The following is an 8,681-nucleotide window of genomic DNA, read 5'->3' on the forward strand; positions in this document are numbered from 1 at the left end:
GCAGATGGAGAGATCAATTAGAAAGAGTAGTGCTCATAAATTCTTCCCTCTTATTCAGGCCTAAAGAATGAAATTTGAACACTTGGATCATTAACATCTTAGATCAGAAAGAAAAGAATCTTTTTTAGCTAGTAGATATTCTGGAAAACAAAATATAGAAATAGAAATCACTGATTTCATAAGGCAACAAGAAATATTCAAAGAAAATCAAAATTTGGTAAAAAGGCAGGATCATGAAAACTTGTTAACAAAAAACAATTAAACTGAAAAACAGAGTTGAGAAGAATCACTGTATATCCTAAAAACAATAACTCAATTAAAAATCCTGGACATCATATTTCAAGAAATCATATGTAAGGTGTGCAAAGCCCTTGTACAAAAATATGTCTATATATTTTTTTGTTTTGGTAGCCATGGGGAGAGTTTGGGGTGGGGGAGAATGTGATGAATCTACGCTCTAGTATCTCTTCCCCATTACTTTTACTCTTTCCAAGTTCTGGGCCCTATTCTAGCCTTCCCCTCTTAACAGCTGTGCTGTGACTTTCATTTGGTCCATATTATTTTCAGGAAGAATTTTGCAGTGTTTCAAAGACATCACTTGACTACTTGCCACTTATCAGAACCCAAGGAGGAATAATCCACTGGAAGAAATGGGTCATTCCAACTCTAGATCATATTCTTCAAGGTCAAAGTCCAGATTACAATCTAGTTCCAGGTCAAGGTCCAGATCACATTCTAGAAAGAAGAGATATATTTCTAAGTTTTGTTCCAGGATATATTCATGATCTTATAGTAGAGGTCATGTTTATTCTAGAGATTGTCATCGAAATGACAGAAATAATAGAGGAATGCAAAGGCTTTAATGGGTACAAAGGAAGGGGTGGAGGGTATTATCAAGAAGGTGGTGGTAGATATCATTGGGGTGGCTATAGATCTGTCTGGAATAGAAGACACTCTTGGAGCCCTAGACAGGGTCATTCACTTTCCAGGAGTCCAAAACAAAGATCTGTGTCTTCTCAGAGATCTAGAAGTCAATCTCTCTGGTCTTACAGATTTTTAAGTCTCCAAGGTCTTTATCTTGCTTGTCATCCTCATGTAGTAAATACCCCTTCCCTTCAAAAAGATGGGGGTCTTTCGAAAAGCAGATAAAAAACTGAAAGGGCCAAGAGGATAAGAGATACATTTGAACATGACCCCTCCGAACACACTGATAATTTTAATAAATCAGCAGCAGCATCTGGTGACATTGGCCTGGTGTTTCAGCATATATTCTTTCTCCTATTGCTACATCACCTAGTCAAAATTCAAATTGTTCAAATCCTTCCATACTTAATACAGCCCACTCTTCAAAAAAAATATTCTTGGCATTCACATTCCATACAACATAGTCTTGAGAGGTCTGGATCTGGTTCCCTTGAAAATGATTCTAGTTGCTGTAGTCCTTCTCAGAATAGTCCAATTCATCATATACCTTCACAAAGAAGCCCTGCCAAGATAATCACATCACAAAATGTTCCAAAAGAAGAAACTTAAATATGTTTTTCATTTTATCCTGATGGTGGAAATCAGGGAACTGCAAAGACTGGTAAGGTTTTCAAAAAGTACACAGATAAGAATCTAGAGTTTTGTAGATATATATGTATTTATGTATGTATATGTAGATATATGTATGTATATATATAGACAATATAGACCTTGAGAGGGGTAATACCAGGGAGAAAGAGCCCTCAAAGGAGAAAGGGAGAGAAAAAGGAAGGGAGAATAGGAGAATCAGAAAACTTTAGATTAATTCAGTAATAGTTTAATAATTCAGAAGGGGATGACACAGAGGAGACAGAAGATTACAGACAGTTCAGGAAGTCTGTCCTGACAAATCAGGGTAAAAATTTTGCTATTGCATTTCACTGGAATGCTGAAGAGGAAAGAACTAAGTACAAATCTAAAGTTTCACTTGAGGGCAATAGAAAGAACAGTTTAACTTCAAAAAAAATAAAGAACCAGTCCAAAATGGACACATGATAAATACCAAGGAGATGGAATTATTCAAGATGATCATGACCATGGAAAATAATGAAGAAAAGAAGGACAGATACAAAGAAGAAAAGTAGAAAATTCCAATTTGTCATTGAATCGAATAGCAGATTTCCATCAGTGTGGGCTAGGAGGATGACAACTTGTTAAAACTTAGTAATTCTTACTTTATAATTAGAGATTCCTATGGTATATATATGGTATGCAATTTCCTCCCCTTTCTTTCCCTCTCCTCACTCTATTAATCTTCACACTGTTTTTTTTTTACTATAGGAATAGGAAATCTGAAGTAAGATTTCAACAGAGAGCAGAACTTGCACCCACCATTTTTATGTGATTTTTTTCTTTTCAAAAATGAATAAGCATTTTACTTAAATTTTACTGTTTATAAGTAATCTGTAGAATTTTTGTTTTAAGTCTTTAAATATCTCAATAATAGAGTATATGTTGAGAATTATACTAAAGCAAAGTAGGAAGTTGCTACATATCATATTTGTTTTTGTTATAAGCATTGTAATTTTATTGCAAACTTTTATTATTTTTGTTATGTGCATTGTAATTCTCCTTTGTCTATAAGATATGGTCAAGTACAACTTTGTGAAAATTCTGATTTCTCCCTCCCCTAGTTTGTCAGTGTTTTATTCTGAAGTAAACTTTCATGCTTAAATAAACAAATAACCCAAAAACCCCAAAATATGTCTACATGGATTGTCTAATCTCTGGAATCTGCTCACCCCTCTTCAAGGGAAAGTTAAATTCTTGCCTTCAGGGAAGAAAAAGAAGAGACCACGAGATTGATTAGTTTGTTCTCCTCTAAGAAAGTGGATATGAGACTAGAATATTATCCATATGCCTTACTCCCCTCCAAATATTGTAATGCTGACTTTGGGGGGTAAAGCAAAAATGGTGGCGTGAAGCCAGGAAGTTGCTTGAGCTCTTCCAGTTTCCTAGAAAACCATATGAATCCAAGCCTCTGAAGAGAGTCTGATGGAATTCAAACCCCTCTCCTGCTCAACATAGATTGAAAAAAGATCAATCTCACTGGGGAGAAAAAAGGTGTTCAGCCCAGCTCAGATAGATTCTAGGGAAGTGGGTGAGAGAGGTCTGAATCACAGCAAATCAGCAACTAAGATTCTCAGTCCTGGCTCAGCAGAAGAGTGCAGCAGGAGGGCAGCCTCCAGTCCCATCTCAGAAGACAAACTCTGGAACCCAGGCTTCTTGAATAGAGGAGGTAAAGCTACCTCCTACAAAAATAAGGGGGTCCTGTGCTTAAAGCCAACACTCAAAGCTAATAGGAAGGTTGGAACAATGTCTGGATCTGCTCACTGGAGGATTTCAGTACCAGCCCACATCCTGATCATAGGTGAGGAGTAAAGGGCCAGAACTCAAGGATGGTCAAACAGGAGTCTGTTTTTTCAAAATTTTCTTAGCCTTATATACCCTAATACTCTTATAAAACTATAGCAAAATGTTCATGTGGGACCACATAAACAACTTACTATTGTGTGCAGATGTCTCCTTGCCACTTTAGTATTTCACTGCTTCAGTTACAACACAGGTTGTCATCCCTGATTTCTTGGGAAGGCCAAGATGCCCTTAGAGAGCATAGAGAGCCAAATTAGATTCATCAGCAGGGTTCCTTTGACTGGACTAAAGGATCTTATACTTCACCCAAAGTTTCCATTATTTGTGACTTTTTACAGGACAATATTCTCTTTACCCCAGGAACAGAGCTCAACCATAAAGGTAAAAAATGAGGAAATACCAAAATAAAGGGAAAGAAAATGAGCCAGAAACAAAAAAGAACCTTGATCATAGAAAGCTACTATGGTGACAGGGAAGACCAAAACACAAACTCAGATAAGGACAAAATGTCACAGAAGACATCTCAAAGAGTGATATATATTGGTCTCAAGCCCAAAGAGGCTTCTTGGAAGTGCTCGTAAAAGATTTTAAAAGAAAAATAAGAGAGGTAGAATTAAAAATAAGAGAGTAAATGAAAGGTATACATGAGAGAGTCAACAACTTGGAAAAAGAAGGAAAAAAATTATCTTAAGAAAACATCTCCTTAAAAGGTAGAATTCACCAAATGAAAAAAGAGGTACAAAAGCTGAATGAAGAAAATCACATATTAAAAACTAGAACAGGGCAAATGGAAGCTAATGATTCTATTAGACAGAAAGAATCAGTCAAACAAACTAAAATGAGTGAAAAAAATGGAAGAAAATGTGTAATACCTCCTTGGAAAAACAGCTGACTTAGAAAATTAATCCAGAAGAGACAATTTTGAAAATATTGGCCTACCTGAAGGCCATGACCAAAAAAGAGCATTCTTCAAGCATTAAGGAAAACTGACCCAATACTTTAGAAATAGTGGGGAAATGCTCATTGAAAGAATCCATTGATCACCTTTGGAAAGAGATCCCATGAGGAAAACCCCAAGTTACATTGTTGCAAAATTTCAGAACTACAATCTCAAGGAAAAAATATTGCAAGCTGCCTGACAAAAACATTTCAAATGCCAAGGAGTAACAATCAAGATTAATCAGGATCTGGCAGCTTCTTCAATAAAAGATCAACAGGCCTATAATTTCATAATCCAGAAGGCAAAGAATTTAGGGTTAAAACCAAGAATTAGCTACCTAGAGAGACTCAGCATCATCTTTCAGGAGAGACTATGAAACTTCAATGAAGTAAGAGAACTTTCAATTATTTCTATTGAAAAACCAGAACTAATCAAAAATTTTAATCTACAAATATAAGACTCAAGAGGATAGAAAAGTAAACAGGAGGGAAATATATATTATTTAAAGGTTAAACTATTTACATCCCTAGATGGAAAAATGATATCTGTAACTCTTGAGAACAGCATCTGTCACTGGGGCAGATAGAGGCAAGTATCACTGGCCTGAGGGTGTGGTTTCGAATGGACGCTAAAGTGATGACATCAACAAAAAAGACATTAAGGGATAGAAAAAGTTCTCTATTGGAAAAAGAGGAAAGGAGAGTATAATGGAACAATTCATTCACATGAAGTGGTGCAAAAAACCTATTACAAAGAAGGGAAAGAAGAGAGGGTAAAGAGCATTGTCTGAAGCTTGATCTTACCAGTTTTGGCTCTAAGAATGAATAACTTAATTATTCAATTGGGTATAGAAATTTATCTCACCCTATAAAGAAGTATGATGAGAAAAAGGAAAGAAAAGGGAGGGAAAGGATAGAAGGGAGGGCAGAAAAATTAGGGGAAAAGGTAAGAGAAAGGGTAAAAAGGAGATAGAAGATAAAATAGTGAGTTGAGTGGGTTAAAAAAAATAGTGCTAAGAGAAGGAGGAAGGGTACTAGGAGATTAGGTAATGGGTGGGATGGGTAAAAAACACATAACTAAGGGCAGGTTGGAAAAAAGAGAACAAAAGTGTATACAGGGGAGAAAATAGGATGGAGAGAAATACAGAGTTAGTAATCCTAACTGTGAATGTGAATGGGATTAAACTCTCCCATAAAATGGAAGCAAATAGTAGAATGCCTTAAAAAAGAGAATCCTACAATATGTTGTTTACAAGAAACACATTTGACACAAAGAGACACATACAGAATAAAGGTAAAAGGCTGGAACAGAATTTATTATGCTTTAGGTGAAGTAAAAAAAAAAAAAAGCAGGTAGCAATTCTAATGTCAGATAAAGCAAAAGTAAAAATAGGTCTCATTAAAAGAGATAAGGAAAGAAAGAACATCTTGATAAAGGGTACCATAACCAATAAAGCAGCAACAATACTAAATATATATGCACTGTGGTAGAATAACCAAATTCCTAGAGAAGATTTAAGCCAGTTACAGGAAGAAATTGACAGCAAAACTATAGTAGTGGGGGACCTCAATCTTCTCCTCTCAGAATCAGACAAATTTAACCACAAAATAAACAAGAAAATAGGGAGATTAATAGAATCCTAGAAAACCTAGATATGATAAACCTTTGGGGAAAATTGGATAGGAATAGAAAGGAATACACCTTTTTCTTGGCAGAACATGGCACCTACACAAAAACTAACCATGTATTAGGGCATAACATCCTCACAGTCAAATGCAGAAAGGCAGAAATAGTAAAATCTTCCTTTTCATACCACAATGCAATAAAATTTATATTCACTAAAGGGCCAGAGAAAGATAGATTAAAAACCAATTAGAAATTAAATAATCTAATTCTAAAAAAGTAGTGGGTCAAACAACAAATATAGAAACAATACATAATTTCATCCAAGAGAGTGACAATAATAAGACAGCATACCAAAACCTGTGGGATACAGCCAAAGTGGTAATAAAGGGAAATTTTATATCTCTAAATTAGTACATGAATAAAATAGAGAAACAGGAGATCACTGACTTAGGCATTCAACTAAAAAAGCTAGAAAAAGAACAAATTAAAAATTTCAAATTAAATATCAAATTAGAAATTCTGAAATAAAGGAAAGATTAATAAAATTGAAACTAAGAAAATTATTGAACTAATAAATAAAACTAAGAGTTGGTTTGGTGAAAAAAAAACAAAATGGAAAAACCCTTAGTTAATTTGATCAGAAAAGGGAAAGGAAAAAAAAGTGAATCACCCGCATCAACAAGGAAAAGGACGAACTTACCCCAATGAAAAAGAAATTAAAGCAATAATTAGGATTTATTTTGCCCAACTGTATGGCAGCACTGACAGTCTAACTGAAATGGATGAATATTTACAAATATATAAATTGCCAAGGTTAACAGAAGAGGAAACAAATTACTTAAATAGTCCCATTTTAGAAAAAGAAATTGAACAAATCATTAATGAATTCCCTAAGCAAAAATCTCCAGGCCAGAAGGATTCACAAGTGAATTCTATCTAACATTTAAAGAAATAATTAATTCCAGTACTATGTAAACTATTAGTTAAAATAAGTAAAGAAGGAGTACTGGCAAATTCCTTTTATGACACAAATATGGCACTGATACCTAAACCAGGAAGAGTCAAAGCAGAGAAAGAAAATTACAGACCAATCTCCCTAATGAATATTGAAGTATTTTAAATACCCCAAATGTGAACAATCGGGAAGGGGAGAGGGGAAACAGAATTAAGAGAAAGGAAAATATTAGGGAAGGAATAGTCATAAGACAGACAAACATAATGTATATGCCATTGCATTTGTGTATATATACACACTTACATTTCCACCAAATGGAATTAAATTTTAAATTTTGAAAGCTATGCCATTGCACACACAAAAACCCTCACAAAACCAGCAGCAGGATGGATTTGATCCTCAAACACTGGATTAAAAATATAAAATTCAGAAAATCCAGAGATATTAAATACATCCTTTATTGACAATAATGCAATAAAATTATAATCAATTAGGAGACTTTGATTAAAGACTTAAATAAAAACTAAATAATATAATCTATTAAGTTTTTTTTTTAACTGGGTCTCCTATCTCAGCCACGATAGAAGTACAAGGATTTTCTCCTTTTTCAGCAACCTGGTCCCACCAGCCCCCCATTCCTAAAATATTGCCATGATAGGGGTAGCTAGGTGGCATAGTGGATAGAGCACCAACCCTGAAGTCAGGAGGACTTAAGTTCAGATCTGATCTCAGACACTTAACACTTCTTACCTGTGTGACACTGGGCAAGTCATTTAACCCCAATTGCCTCAGCAAGAAAAAAAAATTGCCACGACAATGCCAAACTCATACACTTAATCAGCACTTGAAGAAGGAACCATTTCTTTCTTCTCCTTCCTCATCAACAATGACATCTTACAACAGAGCATATTAACTAAAGTTCTATAACTACCAGAAAAAAAGCACAGAATATCCAGCTACTGAATTGAACTGATTTGAGGAAAGGAACAGTTCTACAGACTCCACTAGAGACATACCCTAAGAAGTGAATCTTGTAGACAAAAAAAGACATCAGATACTGCAATGCTGGAGGTATTAGTTGCCCTGGCCACGTGAATACCCTACACATGTACCTCTTTAATAGTACACTCTTTATGTTTGCACAGTTCTAACAGATAATGTATGTATTTCTGGGAGAATATGCCCTATGTTTATAAAGGGAATGTTTTAGTATCACTCTCTGTGGGCCATTGTACATATACCATTGTAATAATTACCTTTTCTTTGAGTGAATTGTGTCAACTGGCTGACTATTAGAGGTGAAGAACCAATGGAAGCTCATTAGCTACAGTTTTCAGACTTACAAAATACTTTGAATCTAGAGTAGTCGCCATCCACGGGACCCAACCTGATAGCATGAGCTGGTAGGGTACCCAGAAAAAGTGCTACTTTTTCCTGTCATCTCCTTTGGTCTCTTATGGTCATCCATTTTGGACAGGATTACTTGATCTCTATTGATCCCTTGTCAAAATCTAATGGATATTTCACCTCCTGAATTTATTTCTTTTACATCTTAATTTTGCTATGGATACCTTAGGTAAAGTTTTCACATAATAATTTCTGGAACATTCTACAAATGCCAATCAAAAGGCATATAATAATATCCTCCTCCCTCTTTCTTACTTTCCAACTTGCATGAGTCACAGAAGGAACAAAAAGTGGGGAATAACAAAATAGAAGAGTTTGAATGAAAAAAATGTAAACCTAAGAAGATGGTTAGGTTGA

At 35.0% G+C, this 8,681-nt stretch overlaps 1 pseudogene; it reads left to right on the plus strand.

Moving 5' to 3' along the window:
* The first annotated feature begins 650 nt into the window (after positions 1-650).
* On the plus strand, positions 651-2,135 carry LOC127553124 (bcl-2-associated transcription factor 1-like; annotated as a pseudogene).
* Positions 2,136-8,681: the final 6,546 nt, after the last annotated feature.

The sequence above is a fragment of the Antechinus flavipes genome, chromosome 1 (assembly GCF_016432865.1).
Source record: "Antechinus flavipes isolate AdamAnt ecotype Samford, QLD, Australia chromosome 1, AdamAnt_v2, whole genome shotgun sequence".
Classification (NCBI taxonomy): domain Eukaryota; kingdom Metazoa; phylum Chordata; class Mammalia; order Dasyuromorphia; family Dasyuridae; genus Antechinus; species Antechinus flavipes.